The 20,004-nt window shown below is 43.1% G+C and overlaps 1 long non-coding RNA gene and 1 pseudogene across 1 annotated transcript in view; one reads left to right on the top strand and one right to left on the bottom strand.

Annotated features, from left to right (window-relative positions):
- Positions 1–964: 964 nt before the first annotated feature.
- Positions 965–20,004, top strand: part of LOC129531904 (uncharacterized) — a 33,319-nt gene continuing 14,279 nt past the window's right edge. The window contains exons 1-2 of the long non-coding RNA XR_008677353.2: positions 965–1,051; positions 8,454–8,579. This is a non-coding gene — a long non-coding RNA (uncharacterized lncRNA). The remainder of the gene's footprint in view (positions 1,052–8,453; positions 8,580–20,004) is intronic.
- Positions 19,630–19,740, bottom strand: LOC115933892 (uncharacterized; annotated as a pseudogene).

Consider the following 20,004-nt stretch of genomic DNA (forward strand, 5'->3'; position numbering starts at 1 on the left):
GAATAGTTTTGACCTCATTATGCCTCTGAAAGGGTCTTAGCACCCCTGTGGGTTCCTGGGCCACAGTTTGAGAACTACTGCTGTAGAACATTTCTCTGTGGAAGATATTAGTAGTAGTAGTAGTATGTAAATAACGCTTAGTGAACAGGTATATTTGAGGGTCCCTTGCAAATACTTCTCAGCTCAACCTCTCTCTCTGCATCCCAATATTCTTTTCTTTTTACTCCAAGTTTGGGACTGGCAATACAAAAACATTCTGTGGATGCAAAAATGGCATTTAAAAAAAATTTTATTTTGTAGAGACAGAGCTTCACTGTGTTGCCCAGGCTGGTCTCAAACTCCTGAGCTCAAGCAATTCTCCTGCCTCAGGTTCCCAAGTGTTGCAATTATAGGCATGAACCACTGCATCCAGCCAAAAATGGCATTTTAATCATATTCTATGTTTTTAAAAAAAGTCTTTAGTTTATAATAGCTCCCCATCCCCGGCTCCTTAACTTTCTCCTACGAGTACAAATGTAGGTAATAGAGTGGAAGCAGCCCCCAACTAGAAGTCTGAAATGTGGACTCTAGTCCCAGGTCGGATTCTAACAAACTGAGTGGCCTTGGGCAAGTCATTTACTCTCTCTGTCCTTCTATTTCTTTAGCTGTAAAGTATAGAAAATGGGTCAGGTGATTTTAAGGCTTTTTCCTGATCCCAAATCTAAGACATCTTCTTAATAAGCCCATTCTGATATTTCCTCTAGCTCAGGGATGTAACATTGTAATATTAGCCTAAAGCCTAACATCTAATGGAGGGTGGGAAGAGGGAGAAGAGAAGAAAAGATAACTATTGGGTACTGGGCTTAATACCTGGATGATGTAATAATATGTACAACAAACCCCATGACACAGTAGGAGTCCATGGTAACCCCACGGAAGGGAGTTAGGACTCTTTTTGATGAGTCAGAGAGAAAAAAGGGTTGAATATGCTTTGGCTGACCAGGACCAGGATGAAGAGATGTAGACACGCCTCCTCAAGGAGTTTTGCAAGACGTCCCACCCACATCAACAGGTAGCCTAAGAACAAGAAGCCTGACATTTTTTTTTCTCCTAAGTTTTTTTTTGTTTGTTTGTTTTGTTTTGTTTTGTTTTTGAGATGGAATCTCACTCTGTTGGCCAGGCTGGAGTGCAGTGGCACAGTCTTGGTTCACTGCAACCTCCACATCCCGGGCTCAAGCAATTCTTCTGCCTCAGCCTTCTGAGTAGCTGGGATTACCGACATGGGCCACCACACCTAGCTAATTTTTGTATTTATAGAGATGGGGTTTCACCATGTTGGCTAGGCTAGTCTCGAACTCCTGGCTTCAAGTGATCCGCCTGCCTTGGCCTCCCAACGCGCTGGGATTATAGGCATGAATCACAGCTCCCGGCCTCTCCTAAGATCTTTATAACCTTCTAAACTCCATTCCCTAAGGCTGTGGTCAGCAAGCTATGGCCTGGGCACTAAGAATAATGTTTACATTTTCAAATGGTTGGAAAAAAAAAACCAAAAGAAGAATAATATTTTGTGACACATAAAAATTATATAAAAATAAAACTTCAGTGTCTATTAGTAAAGTTTTATTGGAACACAGACACATTCATTCATTTATGCAGCATCTGCTTTTGGGCTGCAATGGCAGAGTTGAGTAGCATGGCTTGCTAATATATATTATCTGGCCCTTTACAGAACAAGTCTGCAAACCCCAGCCCTAATGCAAACTTATAATTTGCATTTTATGGGTGCTCTTTTAAGGGCTATCTACAGCCAACAAATACAGGCATACCTTGTTTTATTGTGCTTCACTTTATTGTGCTTTGCAGATATTGTGGTTTTTAGAAATTGAAGGTTTGTGGCAAGCTGGCATCAAGCAAGTCTGTTGGTACCATTTCTCCAACAGCACGTGCTCACTTCATGTCTTCGTGTCACATTTTGATAATTCTTATAACATTCCAAACTTTTTCATTATTATTGTGTCTGTTATGATGATCTATTATCAGTGATCTTTGATGTGACTATTGTAATTGGGTTGGGGCACCAAGAACCATGCCCATATAAACATTGAACTTAATTGGTAAATGTGTGTATTCAGACTGCTCCACTGACCATTCCCCATCACTATTCCTCTCCTCAGGCCTGTATTCCCTGAAACACAAGAATATTAAAATTAGGTCAATTCTATGATTAACAATTCAAAAAATAACAGATGCTGACAAGATCGCGGAGAAATGGGAACACTTATACACATTGGTGGGAGTGTAAATCGGTTCAACCATTGTGGAAAGCAGTATGGTGATTCCTCAAAGAGCTAAAAGCAGAACTACTATTCGACCCAGCAATGTCATTATTAGGTATATACCCAGGAGAATATAAATCATTCTACCATAAAGACACATGCACATGAATGCTCACTGCAGCACTATTCACAATAGCAAAGACATGGAGTCAACCTAAATGCCCGTCAATGGTAGACTAAAAAAATGTGGTACACATACACCATGAAATACTATGCAGCCATAAAAAAATGAGATCATGTCCTTTGCAGGAACATGGATGGAGCTGGAGGCCATTATCCTTAGCCAGCTCAGGGCAGAAAAGCAAATACTACATGTTCTCACTTATAAGTGGGAGCTAAATGATAAGAATTTATGAACACAAGAAAAGAAAAAAATAGACACTGGAGTCTACCTGATGGGGGAGGGTGGGAGGAAGGAGAAGAGAAGAGAACTCTTTGGTACTGGGCTTAATACCTGGATGATGTAATAATATGTACAACAAACCCCCATGACACATGTTTAACTGTGTAGCAAACCTTCACATGTACCCCCAAATCTAAAATGTAAGTTAAAAATGGAAGTTAAAAAAAGTTAGGCCAATTAATGCCCCTACAATGGCCTCTAAGTGTTCCAGTGAAGGAAGAGTCACATCTCTCATTTTATTTATTTGAGACAGAGTCTTGCTCTGTTGCCCAGGCTGGAGTGCAGTGGCATGATCACACCTCACTGAAGCCTCGACCTCCCTGGCTCAAACAATCCTCCTACCTCAGCCTTCCGAGTAGCTGGAACTACAGGCATGCACCACCATGCCTAGCTAATTAAAAAAATTTTTTTTTGTAGAGATGGGGTTTGGCCATGTTTCCCAGGCTGGTCTGGAACTCCTGGGCTCAAGTGATCCTCCTACCTCAGCATCCCAAAGTGTTGGGATTACCGGTATGAGCCACCACGCTTGGTCATATCTCTCACCTTAAATCAAAAGCTAGAAATGTTTAAGCTTAGTGAGGAAGGCATGTTGAAAGTCAAGACAGGCCAAAAGCTAGGCCTCTTGCACAAAACTCTTAGCCAAGTTGTGAATGCAAAGGAAAAGTTCTTGAAGGAAATTAAACGTGCTACTCTAGTGAACACACTTCACTTTTTGTTGACGTGGAGGAGGTTTGAATGATCTGGATAGAAGATCAAACCAGCCACAACCTTCCCTTAAGCCAAAGCCTAATCCAGAGAGTTCAGACTCTGAACTCTCTTCAATTCTATGAAGGCTGAGAGGGATGAGGAAACTGCAGAAGAAATGTTGGAAGCTAGCAGAGGTTGGTTCATGAGCTTTAAGGAAAGAAGCTGTCTCCATAACATAAAAGTGCAAGGTGAAGTGGCAAGTGCTGATGTAGAAGCTACAGCAAGTTATTCAGAAGATCTAGCTAAGACCATCGATGAAGGTGATTGCATGAAACAAAAGCTTTTTCCATGTAGATGAAACAGCCTTGGAAGAAGATGCCATCTAGGACTTTCACAGCTAAAGAAGAGAAGAGAATGCCTGGCTCCAAAGCTTCAAAGGACAGGCTCTCTTGTTAGGGGCTAATGCAGCTGGTGACTCTAAGCTGAAGCTAATGTTCATTGACCATTCTGAAAATCCTAGGGCCCTTAAGAATTATGGTAAATCTGCTCTACCCATGCTCTATAACTGGAACAACAAAGCCTGGATGACAGCACATCTGTCTACAGTATGGTTTACTGAATATTTTAAGCTCAATGTTGAGACCTACTGCTTAGAAAAAAAGATTCCTTTCAAAATACTATTGCTCATTGACAATGTACCTGGTCACCAAACAGCTCTCTGATGGAGAGGTACAAGGAAATTAATGTTTTCTTGCCTGCTAACACAACATCCATTCTGCAGCCCATGGATCAAGGAGTAATTTTGACTTTCAAGTCTTATTATCTATTTATTCATTTGTTTAGAGAGGTAGTCTCATTCTGTCACCCAGGCTGGAGTGCACTGGCAATCACAGCTTACTGCAGCCTTGAACTCTGGGCTCCAGTGATCCTCCTGCTCCAGCCTCCCAAGTAGCTGAGACTATAGGCATGTTCTACCACACCTAGCTAATTTTTTTTTTTTTTTTTTGAGTCGAGTTCTCTGCTGCCCAGGCTGGAGAGCAGTGGCACAATTATGGCTTACTATGGCCTCAAACTCTGGGCTCAAGTGATCCCCCTGCCTCAGCCTCCTGAGTAGCTGGGACTACAGGCATGTACCACCACTCTTGGGTAAGTTTTTCTATTTTTTGTAGAGACAAATTTCACTGTGTTGGCTGGTCTGGTCTAGAACTCCTGGCCTTAAACAATCTCCCTGCCTTAGCCTCCCGAAGTGCTGGGATTACAGGTATAAGGCACCACCCTTGGCAACTCTTATTTAAAAAATATATTTGCAGCCAGTCTTGGTGGCTTGTGCCTATAATCCCAGAGACTCAGGAGGCTGAGGTGGGAGAATTGCTTGAGGCCAGGAGTGTAAGACCAGCCTGGGTAATATAGCAAGACCCAGTCCCTAAAAACAAAAATTAACAACAAAAGAAATACATATCATAAGACTATAGCTGCCATAGATAGTGATTCCTTTGATGTATCTGGGCAAAGTAAATTGAAAACTTTCTGGAAAGGATTTACCATTCTAGATGCCATTAAGAACATTTGTGATTCATAGGAGGAGGTCAAAACATCAACATTAACAGGGGTTTGGGAGAAGTTGATTCCAGTGCTTATGGATGACTTTTGAGAGGTTCAAGGCTTCACTGCAGCTGTGGTGGAAATAGCAAGAGAACTAGAATTAGAAGTAGAGCCTGTAGATGTGACTCAATTCCTGCAATTTCATGATCAAACTTGACTGGATGAGGAGTTGCTCCTTTTTTTTTTTTTTTTTTTTGAGACGGAGTTTCACTCTTGTCGCCCAAGCTGGAGTACAGTGGCGCAATCTTGGCTCACTGCAATCTCCTGGGTTCAAGCGATTCTCTTGCCTCAGCCTCCTGAGTAGCTGAGATTACATGTGCCCACCACCATGCCCCAGCCAACTTTTGTATTTTTAGTAGAGATAGGGTTTCACCATGTTGGCCAGCCTGGTCTTGAGCTCCTGACTTCAAGTGATCTGCCTGCCTCAGCCTCCTAAAGTGCTGGGATTACAGGCGTGAGCCACCGCGCCTGGCCCCTGACGACTTTAATTAGGCATCGGGATCCCTGTTGTATAAAAGTGTGAAGGCTGTAGAGGTGCTCTTCTGTGACACACCCCTATCCTGGCTTCCCTTACAGAATTTCTCAAATTCAAAACCAGCTGCACTCTCTGCTTTCCATTTCCAAAGCCTTTCTACCTGCAGCAATTGTTGAGAGCAGAGGGAGGAGGATGTGCTGTGTGCCTGTTTTTTGTTTTTTTTTTTTTTTAACTAGGGCAAAGTCTCTTACCTAAATCAGTAGAGCAGCTTCAAATGTGCAGTTTTGCACACCCCTCTGCACGAGCCAGAACCCTCCCGGTGCGCTGCTGCCTCAGAACCTTTGCTTGCAGTATTGCCATGCTCTTCCTCCAGAGAGCGGCCTCCCCACTCCTTCACTCCTCAGTTCTTTACTCAAATACACCTCAGAGAGGTCTCCCAGACAGGATGGTGGCTACGTACCACACATTTCCTATCCCCTTCCCTGATTTATTTTCATTGTTAGCAGTTTGTACATAGTAAATACACCTTTTGCTTATTTCTCTTATTTATTTTCTGTCTTCCCAAACCAAATATAGGCAGAGATTTTTGTGCCAGTGTCTGATATACAAAAGATACTCTATAAATACATCTTGAATGAATGAATGAATAAGTATCAAACACATGTACAATTACATAGTACATATTTATTTGTATAATCTTTTTTCTTTTGGATACGGTGTCTCGCTCTGTCACGCAGGCTGGATTGCAATGGTGCGATCTCGGCTCACTGCAACCTCCACCTCTTGGGTTCAAGCAATTCCCCTGCCTCAGCCTCCTGAGTAGCTGGGATTACAGGCATATGCCACCATGCCCGGCTAATTTTTGTATTTTTAGTAGAGATGGGGTTTCACCATGTTGGCCAGGCTGGTCTTGAACTCCTGGCCTCAGGAGTTCACCCACCTCGGCCTCCCAAAGTACTGGGATTACAGGTGTGAGTCACTGCGCCCAGCCCAATCTTTTTTTTTTTTTTTTTTTTAAGTTGAGACAGGGTCCCACTGTCACTCAGGCTGGAATGCAGTAGTGTGATCTTGGCTCACTCCAGCCTCCATCTGCTGGGCTCCAGTGATTCTCCCGCCTTAGCCTCCCTAGTAGCTGGGATTACAGACATGCACCACCACACCTGGCTAATTTTTTGTATTTTTGGTGGAGATGGGGTTTTGCCATGTTGCCGAGGCCGGTAAGCTTTTTTTTTTTTTTTTTTTTTAAACAAGTGGGATTATGTTATACATAGAATCTCCAACTTGCTTTCCTTCACCTAGCAAGGAATCCTGGACATTTTCCCATGTGAGCACATATGGATGCCATTCATTCTTTTAAGTAGTTGCATAGTATTCCAGAATATAGCTAAACGAAACTCTTTGTGTGTGTGTGTGCTTTTTTTTTTTTTTTTTTTTTTGAGACGGAGTCTCGCTCTGTTGCCCAGGCTGGAGTGCAGTGGCTCGAACTTGGCTTACCGCAAGCTCTGCCTCCTGGGTTCATACCATTCTCCTGCCTCAGCCTCCCAAGCAGCTGGGATTACAGGCGCCCGCCACCACGCCCGACTCATTTTTTTTTGTATTTTTAGTACAGAAGGGGTTTCACCGTGTTAGCCAGGATGGTCTCAATCTCCTGATCTTGTGATCCACCTGCCTTGGCCTCCCAGAGTGCTGGGATTACAGGCATGAGCCACCACGCCCAGCCAAGCAAACTCTTTTAAATCAGTCATTTACTGATGGTTATTAGGATGTTGAAAATTTTACAATTTCCTACAACAAATCAAGAAAAATAATGCAGTCCCAATTCAAGATACAAAACTTGTTCCAGAACTGACTGGAAGCTATTGGTCATTTTCTGACTTCCCTGTGCTGTAATTTATATATTTTTTCAGTTCTTGGCTACTCAATTGAAAAAAGGGCTGCTCAGATGAGGTATGGGCAGAGGTGGATGTTGGGATCATCACATGTAATAATTCTACATTAATAATTACTAGAGTTGAGAGCAGACCTCTGCTCAGGCAGTATGTGGGCATGTGGTGGGGAGGATACCTCTGCTTCCTGTGACCCAGGTCATTTCATTTCTCCAAACCTGCATCTGGTCTTATATGCCTTTTGCTGACTGGTTCGTTTATCTACTGTGTGCCTTCAATATTAATACCTGACACTTCATGTGCTAGCCAATTTCTCTTCTCAGTAATCACATCTTTCTTCCATTTTCTATTCATGTAAGCCTCAGTTCTCAGTCTTCTCTTTAAGAGTCTAGTCATGTGGTCTCTTTCTCCACTGGCATCTGCCCAACCCTCTGGCATCTTCTATGCAAATGCCAAAGCCTCATCTCTCAATGCTGGTCGATGATAGGGCTTTGTCTTGCCTTTCATTTCCTCCCTGGCTTTGGACCAGTCCCTCTGCTCCTTTCCAGCATCTCTGTAGCTTTAATCAGTTGCGCCTCTGATCTGTACTGGTTACACCTGCAAGCCCAGTCCACGTAATATGCTCTTGCTCCCTAACCTTCAGAAACTCCATCTGCTTCCCTGAGCGATTCCAGCCTTCCCTGAGCAATTTCTCAGGCTACTTCAGCTGGGTTCTCTTGAGGATCAAATGCTGAAATTTCACGTGCTATTCCTTTCAGCTCTTTTGAATATTCTGTTTGGCTTAACTAGGGTGCTGCAGGATCCTACTTGGCCTTCATAACTTCAGAGAGGCCCAGCATCACCCGGCGGACACAGGTAGGGTAGGAACTTCCAGGTGATCTGCCAAGCCTGGTATTGCTCACTCCCTCAGCTCCTCCACGAGCCAGTGGGGGACAGGCCACTATTTTCAGGAAGGAGGAGCAGCTGGGTTTAAGAAAATCCTGTTGGATTTAGGAGATATTTATTTCTCCTAATAATATTTATTAGGAGATATTTATTTATTTATTTATTTAGTGGTTTTAGTGTTTTATTTTTTCTTTTCTCAGGTGGTGGGCCTTTTGATGACAGCTATGGAAAAGTCTTTCCAGAAAAATGCACGTGCACATAAAATTAGAATGTTTCCAAGATACGCATGGACCCTGTGAAACCCACTGAAGATTCCATGGCCCCAGGTTAGAACTCATTTCCCTAGAGCATATTTCATGTTTGTTCTTGGTGTTTTTTCTTCTACCTACTTGTCCACTGACTGGTTGGAAAGCATTGTCTTAATGAGATAATCAAATAGACATGAATGATTCTGATGGCCTCCTTGGCTTTTTTTTTTTTTTTTTTTAATTTTTAAAGCAAGCTTTGCTTCTCCTTGGGATTTAAAGAATTAGGTAGTGTTCTTTCCCCTACCTCCCAGCCCCCCATCCTCCACCAACCCCATAACTTTAAAATTACAAGGTTCTGTCTTCTGAGTTATTTGGTGGGAATTCTCCTTTGAGTTATACTGAGAGTTCTTCAGTATTGGCTCTTTACTTCTTTCCCACACAACTCAATTTACATCTGCTGGGCTGACTAGGAACAAAGGGACTGATAGTGAAGTGGGATAGCCTAGGAGTTAAGAGAATGGACCCCATAGCCAGGCTGAGGGGAGTTTCTAAATTTAGTGATCTTAAATTGATGGCCCAAAGGCTGGAGAAGCCAGAGGGTAAGTTTTTTTTGCCTGCCCAGCCTTTCCAAAAGTTAAGTTACCTTGATCTCAATAAAAGAGGTCAACTATTGTCTTATACTGATCCTCTGAAAACATTTATGCCAATCGCCTGCCCAAGGCAATTGAGTTTAGAATTTCACTTGGTCATCCATAAAGGGGGCACACTACCTACCTCAAATAACTAAATGAATTTATGAATGTAAGAACAAAATGAGTTAGCTTGGTTCCTGTAAGTTCTTAACAAATTGTACATTTGATTACTGATAATAATTTTCATTGATGAATGCCTTTGGAAATGCTTCGAGGGGGATCTGCAAGCATGGGGGTGGAGGGTGGGAGGGAGACAGGATAGACTTGAGGGATATTGAGTCCATTTGAAAATAAAATTAGGCCTGTTTCCTGGGAAAGCCACATGAAGTGGGAGAGATAATTTGGCCCAGAAAACTGAGAAACAGTAGCCTGAAATTACTGGCACAGAGCTCAGAGAAGTCAATGTCAGGAGTTCCGCCAGAAGGGGAATGAATGGTTTAGTGCTGCTTCCTGCAGAGGGAGGGAAAGCCTCTGCCAGGCCTCTTTCCCATGGAGTCTCACCTTCAGGTCTTCTGTGCCTGCTGCTCACAACTGCCCTCTTCCATTGCCCACGCCTTAGATTTCACAGGTGTTTCCAGACATGGAAATGCTTTTGATGGGGCGGCCTCCTTCACAGCCCTGGAAGGTGGGCCTGGGTGCCATGGCCCAGGCCTGGGTGTCTGGAGCTCATTTTTGTCCGTGGCTGGGATGCTTTCTGCCTGGGCTCCCTCGGGCTTCCATGAGCTGACCACCTCAGCCTGCATAGTGTTGACCTCTCATCGACTCAGGTTCTGTTGTTGGTGGAGGGTAAAAAGTATGTTGGGAGAGCCCTGATGGGGCAAGGTGGGCAGACGCTACCTTCTGACTTTGGGTGGCAGAGTGGTGGGGCTCAGCTGGATTTAAGGAGCTCAGGCTCCCATCAGAGCTGCAGGGTCTGGGGGTTGGATTGACACTGGCTTGAGGGCAGGGACTAAAACTTTTAGTGTTGGTACAGGCTAGAGGTTAGGAGTGCAGACCCTGGGCTCAAATCTATTCTGTTGTTTGCAAGCTATGTGACCTTGGGCAAGTCACTTAATCTCCTGGAGACTCAGTTTTCTCATCTGTAAAATGGGAATAATAATAGTATCTACCTCAGAGGATTGCTGTAAAGATTAAATAAATAAGTGAATAAGGACATTTATAAGTGTTAGCTGCAATTAGTAATGATTAGCATAAGGCCAGGGCATGCATTGCTGAGCTGGGCATTAGGGGCAGGCACTGTTCAGGCAGGGCTGGGGGCCAGAATGAAGTTAACCAGGGAATTAAACAGATTTGGGAACAAGCATTAGGATGGATGAGGTTGGGGTTGGTGCTGGAGTACAGCTTGGCCCAGATTTTCATTGAGGGGTTAGAAGAGCAGGGAGGGAACCTGGTGGAAGCAAAGGCAGCTTCTGTTTTGCCCCCAAACCTTGAACACCAATATGGACACATGTGCAGACTCTTGTCCCTCCCCTCCACTCCCTGCTCTTGCCAGCCAGACCAGGGTGTCTGTAGTCATGGAGAGGGCTAAGAAGCGGGAGGGAGGGCTCTGAGCTATTCCATCATGGGTTGGGATTGGTGGTGGCTGTAGAGCCAGTGCCAGAGGCTGGCTGACAGGTAAGAATCACTGCTGTTGTCATCTGCCTCCCAGGTCTCCTACCCTTAACGGCTCTCTTATCCCCATAGTTGGGAAAACCCAAGAAAAATCTTGAGAGTAGTCTTGGATCCCCAGGACAGTGAAGATGATGCTGTAGAGGCCAAGGGAAAACTTCCCCTTTACCCTCTGAAGTTTTGCTTAAAAATCAGCTCACAGAAGCAGATTAATAAGAGAAATGACATACAAATTTATTAACATGCACATGGCGAAGAACCACAGAGTGATTACCCCAAACCCCAACGGGGTTCAGAAGTTTATATACCCTCTTGAAGGTATAGAAAGAATGGGGGCTTGTATCCTGGCAAAACAGGTTATGGGAGGGGGAGAAGAGAAGCCCTGGCTAGCAAAGATGGTTGTGTTATGCAGGTGAAACCTCACAGGTAGCCTCAGAGTGGAGAGATGGGTGAATGTTCTTTCAGATCTTTAAACGTGTCAGACTCTCAGTTAATCTCTCCTAGATCTGGACAAAGGAAGGCCTTTGAGAAAGCCTGGCTGCATCAATGCAGATTCTCTGCAGATGCAAATCTGCCCCCACCAGCAAAGGACAGCTTTGCAAGGCTACTTAATGTTTGCAGGCCCTCTGAACAGCCATCTCAAAGTATGCCAAAGAAGTCTATTTTGGGGTCCAATATTTTTATTTCCTTCAATACCAATCTTCCTCCAGGCAGCTCTGACAGCTCCGACAGCTCCAAAGCTTGGACAGTGGGCTGGGGAGGACATGGCTGTCTAGGGAGGGCCTCTGCCCAGGTGGGGCATCAGGTTCACACACTCAGGTCCTGGTACCATTGTGCCTGGTGAGTGGTTCCCAGTGTTTGTGATCATGGTTTTCATAACCTGCAGGCAGCTAGCGGAGAGCTTGGTTCTGTAAAGAAGGAGAAGTGTGTAGCAGGCGGAGGTCTGAGACTCTAGAAAGGCAGTCTCAGCCTGCTTTGAATCAAATAGCGGGAATAGACAAATTAATTTCCTCTAGCATGGATGGGTGGGTGGACCAAAAGAAAGAGCCAGAATTCACCAGACCTAGTCTTGGGGGCAGGAGTAGAAGTAATTATTTTCATTTCATTTCAATATCCTGTTCACTTCTTATGCTGATTAGGACAAGCCCACAGTTGCTGTCTATTTATTCGTGTAGCACTGCCAGGACTGCCAGCGCTGCCATGGGAATGCACATGTTTATGCCCGGGTGCTCTTGATGTTCTCAGAGCTGCGGGCACTGCCCTAGCCAGGGGACTGCGGATGTGCTGGGGCCCTTGAGGCATCAGCATTGCTTCACGCCCCCAGAGCCCATGAATCAGAAGAAAGCAGGGGTTGGACAGGCTGCATCAGCTGTGTGTGTGTGTGTTTGTGTGCATTTAATAGAGGCAAAGGAATGCTCTTGCATTGTGGTTTAGGGACGGAAAGGAAACTTCTTTGAGGACTAACCATCCTGGTGTTGTTAAAACTTACATTATTACATTAGGATTATTTTAAGTGGTCTGTAATAAGGTAAAGTGAAAGGAAATGAGCAGATGAGAATCTTTCTGGGCTCTAGTTGTGAAAATCAGAATGAGAAACACCAGAGGTCTGTTTCTTAGAATCGTGAATAGATTATGGAACACCCACCATTACCATTATCGTTTGATGTTTTTCCCAGTTTGCAGCTAGTGACTGCAATTAAAGATGAAACAGAAATAAGATTTAGAACTTTGGAAACGAGAAGACAAAATTTTATTTTTGCAGATGATACGATTTTATATCTAGCCTACGAAAAGAAATTCAAGGCTGGGCGCAGTGGCTCACGCCGGTAATCCCAGCACTTTGGGAAGCCGAGGCGGGCAGATCACAAGATCAGGAGTTCGAGACCAGCCTGGCCAATATGGTGAAACCCCGTCTCTACTAAAAACACAAAAAATTAGCTGGGCGTGGTAGCGAGAGCCTGTAGTCCCAGCTACTCAGTGAGGCTGAGGCAGGAGAATCGCTTGAACCCGAGAAGCGGAGGTTGCAGTGAGCCGAGATCGCACCTCTGCATTCCAGCCTGGGCGACAGAGCAAGACTCCCTCTCAAAAAAAAAAAAAAAAAAAAATCAAGCAAAATGAAACTCCAACTATTGGATTTATTTTTTTGAGGGGGAGTCTCACTCTGTCACCCAGGCTGGAGTGCAGTGGCACGATCTCGGCTCACTGCAAGCTCCGCCTCCCAGGTTCACGCCATTCTCCTGCCTCAGCCTCCCTAGTAGCTGGGACTACAGGCTCCCGCCACCATGCTCGGCTAATTTTTTTTTTTTTTTTTTCGTATTTTTGGTAGAGACGGGGTTTCACCGTGTTAGCCAGGATGGCCTTGATCTCCTGACCTCGTGATCCGCCCGCCTTGGCCTCCCAAAGTGCTGGGATTACAGGCATGAGCCACCGTACCCGGCCCAACTATTGGATTTTTTAAAAGAAACAGGATCTTACTCTGTTGCCCAGGCTGGAGTGCAGTGGCATGACCATAGCTTACTTCAGCCTCCCAGGCTCAAGCGATCCTTCCTCCTCTGCCTCTCAAATTTCTGGGATTACAGGTGTGAGCCACAGTGCCTGGCCCCAACTATTGCATTTAATGAGAGTTGAGTGTGTTGGCTGCAAGCAGGATATATTCAAATAAAAATATTTTCCATATGCCAGCATTGATAAACTTTAAAATATAATGAGAAAGAGAGAGGAGAAAGAGAGGGATAGAGAGATTACATTCTTTAAATTGATAAAATGGGAATACTTTTAATAAGAAATGTGCTGTAGGCTCTATGTAAAGAAAACTAAAAAAAGTTGCTCAGCATTATAAAGAAAGATGTGAATAAGGAACATAAGAATGAAGAACCATACCATACTTTTATTTTTTCTGATTGTGTATGTCTAAAAATTTCATGTCCTCCTTCATTAACTACTTATTGCATTTGTGCTATGTGCTAGGGGGTGGGGATTCAATGGTGAAAAACACAGATACAGTTCCCATCTTTATAGAATTTACATTTTAATGGAAGAGGTGGGCAATCAAAGAATAAACAAAACAAGTTATTTAAATAAATACAGCTAACAGTAAGTATCCAAGGGAAATAGCCTTTCCCTTTGACTTCTCCTGTGATAGATCTCTCTGATCGCCCATTATTTAGCTATCTGAAGTGCCCAAACTTTTTTTTTTAAACCACAAATACACTGACAATAGTAAATTTGCAGGGTGGGTTGTGCATGATCAATCTAATTTAACTGGTAAGAAAATATACTAACAGGGGCACTGTAAATCACCTCAGCTCTCACTTACGAAGGTCAGAACTCCCTGAGTACTGGGTTCTTTTCTTTATTATTCATGTATTTATTTTTCTTTCAACAGGTTTTCAGGGAACAGGTAGTATCTGGTTCCATGAGTAAGTTATTTAGTGGTGATTTCTGAGATTTTGGTGCACCTGTCACCTCAGCAGTGTAGTGTATACTGTATCCAGCGTGTAGTCTTGTATCCCTCACCCCCACACCCTTTCCCTTGAGTCCCCAAAGTCCATTGTATCATTCTTATGCCTTTGCATCCTCATAGCTTAGCTCCCACTTATGAGTGAGAACATACAATGTTTGGTTTTCCATTCCTGAGTTACTTCACTTAGAATAATGGTCTCCAATTCCATCCAGGTTGCTGTGAATGCCATTATTTTGTTCCTTTTTATGGCTGAGTAGTATTCCATGGTATATACATATACACACCACAATTTCTTTATCCACTTGTTGTGATGGGCATTTGGGCTGGTTCCGTATTTTTGCAATTGCGAATTGTGTTGCTATAAACATGCATGTGCAAGTGTCTTTTTTATAATAATGACTTTTTTTCCTCTGGGTAGATACCCAGTAGTGGGATTGCTGGATCAAATGGTAGTTCTACTTTTAGTTCTTTAAGGAATCTCCACACTGTTTTCCATAGTGGTTGTACTAGTTTACATTCCTACCAGCAGTGTAGAAGTGTTCCCTTTTCATCACATCCACGCCAACGTCTATTATTTTTTGATTTTTTTATTATGACTGTTCTTGTGGGAGTAACGTGGTATCGCATTGTGGTTTTGATTTGCATTTCCCTGATCATTAGTGATGTTGAACATTTTTTCATATGCTTGTTGGCCATTTCTATATCTTCTTTTGAGAATTGTCTATTCATGTCCTTAGCCCACTTTTTGATGGGATTGTTTTTCTCTGGCTGGTTTGTTTGAGTTCCTTGTAGATTCTGGATATTAGTCCTTTGTCAGATGTTTAGATTGCAAAGGTTTTCTCCCACTCTGTGGGCTGTCTGTTTACTCTGATGATTGTTTCTTTTGCTGTGCAGAAGCTTTTTAGTTTAATTAAGTCTTATCTATTTATCTTTGTTTTTGTCGCATTTGCTTTTGGGTTCTTGGTCATGAAGTCTTTCCCTAAGCCAATGTCTAGAAGGGTTTTTCCAATGTAATCTTCTAGAGTTTTTATGGTTTCAGGTCTTAGATTTAAGTCCTTAATCCATCTTGAGTTGGTTTTTGTATAAGGTGAGAGATGAGGATCCAGTTTCATTTTTCTACATGTGGCTAGCCAATTATCCCAGCATCATTTGTTGAATAGGGTTTCCTTTCCCCACTTTGTGTTTTTGTTTGCTTTGTCGAAGATCAGTTGGCTGTAAGTATTTGGCTTTATTTCTGGGTTCTCTATTCTGTTTCATTGGTCTATGTGCCTATTTTTATGCTAGTACCATGCTGTTTTGGTGACTATGGCCTTATAATATAGTTTGAAGTCAGGTAATGTGATGCCTACAGATTTGTTCTTTTTGCTTAGTCTTGCTTTGGCTAAGTGAGCTCTTTTTTGGTTCCATATGAATTTTAGGATTGTTTTTTCTAGTTCTGTGAAGAATGATGGTGATATTTTGATGGGAATTGCATTGAGTTTATAGATTGCTTTTGGCAGTATGGTCATTTTCACAATATTGATTCTAATGGGTTCTTTAAGTGGAAATGTTTCTTCTTTTTCCTTTGTTTAAATGTGTTCTTGTATAAGTCATGGGAAAGACAGGAGGGCTTGATTTGGCCTGTGTCCTCAGAAGTAGACCAGGCCTACCTCTGGATGTCATCATGCTGGCCAAATCTGAACTTGACTAGCAAATCATAAGAATGCAGTTAGTTCGGCCGGGCACGGTGGTTCACGCCTGTAATCCCAGCACTTTGGGAGGCCAAGGTGGGCGGATCGTGAGGTCAGGAGATTGAGACCATCCTGACTAACAGGGTGAAACCCTGTCTCTACTAAAAATGCAAAAAATTTGCTGGGCGTGGTGGTGCATGCCTGTAGTCCCAGATACTCGGGAGGCTGAGGTAGGAGAATCACCTGAACCTGGGAGGTGGAGGTTGCAGTGAGCCGAGATCGCACCACTGCACTCCAGCCTGGGTGACAAAGTGAGACTCCGTCACACACACACACATACGCAAAGAATGCACTTAGTCCTTCAAAGAGAACACATGGGCACAGGGAGGGGAACATCACACATCAGGGCCTGTACGGGGGTGGGGGGCAAGGGGAGGGAGAGCATTAGGACAAATACCTAATGCATGTAGGGCTTAAAACCTAGATGATGGGTTGATGGGTACAGCAAACCACCATGGCACATCTATACCTATGTAACAAATCTGTATGTTCTGCACATGTATCCCAGAACTTAAAGTAAAATAAATAAAAAAAGAATGCAGTTAGTTCTTCTTGATGCTGGAGACTATCACAGTTTGTGGACCTCTGCTTGGCTTGAATGGTTAGCCAGGGAAGAATGTAGTTTAAATATTTTTGCATCATTATTTATTATAAAAGTCATAGAAATGACTTTTCTAGAGATAGAAAAATACCATTATAGCATAAGGGTGTTGAACTTAATGTGGAAACAAATCTGCCTCCAGAATGTTATTTTCTAGCCTGTTTTTTCTTCTCCATTTGTTACCAGCATCTTAAACTTTTCATCTTTTTCTATTCTGGCCACACCCTGAATGAAAGTTTGCCCATTTCCTCTGCAATGTCTGCCCAAATCTTCCATCAACTCCTTTCCTTTTGCCCTATCAGAGTTTTCCAAGGGGTCCTGTAGCCAACAGGCAATGCTCAGCTGGAGAGAATACAGGAAGCAGATAACCACATTCTGCACCGACTGTCCTCCTTTGATCCCCTCTTTATATAGTGTGCTAAGGACATGTGGAATTAATTTTGCTTCTGAGGCTTCACTAATTGCCAACTGACACATTTGTTTCTAGAAAAAAGGTAAGTGTAGGCCAGGTGCAGTGGTGGATTAGGCTTAAAAAATGTTTTTATTTTGCCACAAGAGGAAGCGCTGAGGGTGCTGCTTCCCCGCTGGAGCATCCAGGAATTTGAGGACTGTGCTCAAGGAGAAGAACTGACCCTTCACTTTCTCTTTTGGGCCATGATGCTATGTCTGGGAAAGCAGAAACTCCAGTGATAAACTGTTAGTGCTTGAAGGGAACTTTAAAAGCATTCATTGCAATCATTCTCTTTCACAGATGAAGTAAATGAAGCCTTGAAAGGTGAAATAACTTTTCCCGGGAGATTCCCAATTTTTAGCCCAGTGGTATTCCCAACACACTTTGGCATCTGTTATAAACTTCAGAAGCCATTACTGGAATCTGGTGGGCATGGCCTCTTCTTATACAGCAATGAGGGAATCCACGACATTATCTTTTCCCCTAGAGATTGAGAGAATGATTCATCTTTAAGTTTCAAAGAGACAGTGACATATTCCTAAAGCTTCATATATCCACGAGATAATGTCAAACATGTGAGTTGCTGAAACAGAAAATGCTCCCAGTGAGACAGCTGCTACAAGGAAAACCCTGCATACTTGCAGGCAGTGGAAACAATACTTTGGCTTAGACCAGGTGTGTGTTGTTTTTTTTATTTGAAAGAAAAGAGAGTCTAACAAGACAAGGATAATGCTTTAACACCCAGCATCATGAAGGAAAAAAAAAAGCAACGTTGAGGCCACATTCAAGTCTCCACTCTCTGTTTTACCTGAAAAATTTCAAACCTGCAGGGAAATTGAAAGGATAATACAATTAGCACCTGTACATCCTTCATCTCGATTTACCAATTGTTGACATTTGAAAATTGCAAACATTGTGACGTTTCAATTTAGTGTGCATCTCTTGAGAGTAATGTCGTTCCCCTAACCACGACAACATGATCACACCTAAGAAAATTAGCAATGATTCTGATGTATAATGTGTATTAAATTTCCTTTCAAATGCCTTTTTTATAACTTTTTTTCCCTCAATCTGAGATCCGATCAAATTCATGCATTATATTTGGTTGTTATGTCTTTGGTCTCATTTAATATAGAATAGTTGTCCTACCTTTTTTTTCTTTTATGACATTGACTTGTTTGAAGAGATCAAGCTAGTTGTCTTGTGGAATGTACCATATTCTGTATTTGTCTGATTGGTTTCTCATGATTACCTTTAGGGAAACTTTTTTGGCGCAAACACTACTTATGAAATTGTGTCTCTTTTTCTGTTACACCAGAAGGCACATAGCATGTTACTGAGTGTGATCGCTCAGTTGAGGTGTTTGCCATATCTCACCCCTCCTCCCTTTACAATTATCAAGTCCTTTGTGCAGTGATACTTTGAGTCCATGTGAATATATGGGTCCTTTACAGTTTTAGCATCCACTGCCTGAATTGATAATATCATAGGTTCCAAAATGGTCATTAAAAAAAGTTTATAATGCATATTTTTGAATCTACAGTCAGGAGTTATCTTTGAGTGACTATGGACACAGACTACCCCATATTATACACTCCATCTGTCCAGGACTAAGCTGAGAAGCAGGATGAGCAATCAGGAGACTGAGCAGTGGGCAGAAATCACAGCCCAGTGTGTGAATCGCTTCTTACTATAAGACTAAAATTTGAGGGCAGAACCTCCTTCAGTTTATTTATTCTGTATATCACCCCAACACCTCGTTACCACCCCCAACACCGCGTTACCCTCCATCCCTGTAACACCAAGCACAGTGTTTCACACAAAAGCCCAGAGGATGTTGTGAAATGAATGGAATTAGAGGAAAGAAAAGGTAGTGGTTTCACAAGTTTCCTGGAGGTCAAGGCAAAATCTGGTATTTGGCTCCGTCATGGGATCAACTTGTTTGTGCCTCTTTTTTTGTGCTCTCTCCCTTTTGGAAACTCACTGTCCAGTCCTCACGCTGCATTCAACTCCATCTAAGCTTAGAGGGACTATGTTTCCAAACTCCAAATCAGGAAACAAAGCTTGATGGAATACTTGAAACCAGGAACCTACATTCCAGAATGATCTGTGCCCTTCTGTTTGCACTTGGATTTATACTATCCTCTTTCTGCATTTTGGCAGATTTTTCTCAGTCCAATTTGCCAGTTTACAGCTTTCCTTATAATGATTCGGTTACTCTTACATACGTCTAGGGAGATCCCTTAGACTCACCAGTAGACTTTCACATTATCTAACTGCATGGCTTGTTGATACTATTCTGAAGTCTGCTCATTTCTCCATTTCCTTCTTCCAATGTCTTTCTTGGAGTCCACTAGACCTGGGGTCCCCACGGTACTGGTCTGTGGCCTGTTAGGAACTGGGCTGCACAGCAGGAGTTGAGTGGCGGGCAAGCAAGCATTACCGCCTGAGCTCCGCCTCCTGTTAGATCAGCAGTGCCATTAGATTCTCATACAGCGCAAACCTTATTGTGAACTGCGCATGCGAGGGATCTAGGTTGCGCACTCCTCTTTTGTTTCTTTCTTCTTCTTCTTTTTTTTTTCGTGTCAGATGGGTAATGTGCTAACGTCATAACAAGGTTCAAGGGTGGCAGATCTCACACATGCACGTGAATACCCAATCATCATGCTCAGGTTGCACAGTCCTTAGGAGAATCTAATGATAAATGTAGTGTGCTTAAATCATCCTGAAACCATCCCCGCCCCTCTCTGTTCTCCCTTCATCTGTGAAAAAATAGTCTTCCATGAAACTGGTCCCTGGTGCCAAAAAAGTTAGGGACCACTGCGATTCATCTATTACCCACAGCACAGGGCAGGTAAGTAGGAGGTAGGGAGGATTATGCCCATGGAGAGAGCCCTCATGTGCTGGGTGGTGCAAGAGAGGTCTCGGATTCTGATTCCAGTTCTGCCTCTACTCATT

The sequence above is a fragment of the Gorilla gorilla genome, chromosome 11 (assembly GCF_029281585.2).
Source record: "Gorilla gorilla gorilla isolate KB3781 chromosome 11, NHGRI_mGorGor1-v2.1_pri, whole genome shotgun sequence".
Lineage (NCBI taxonomy): Eukaryota > Metazoa > Chordata > Mammalia > Primates > Hominidae > Gorilla > Gorilla gorilla.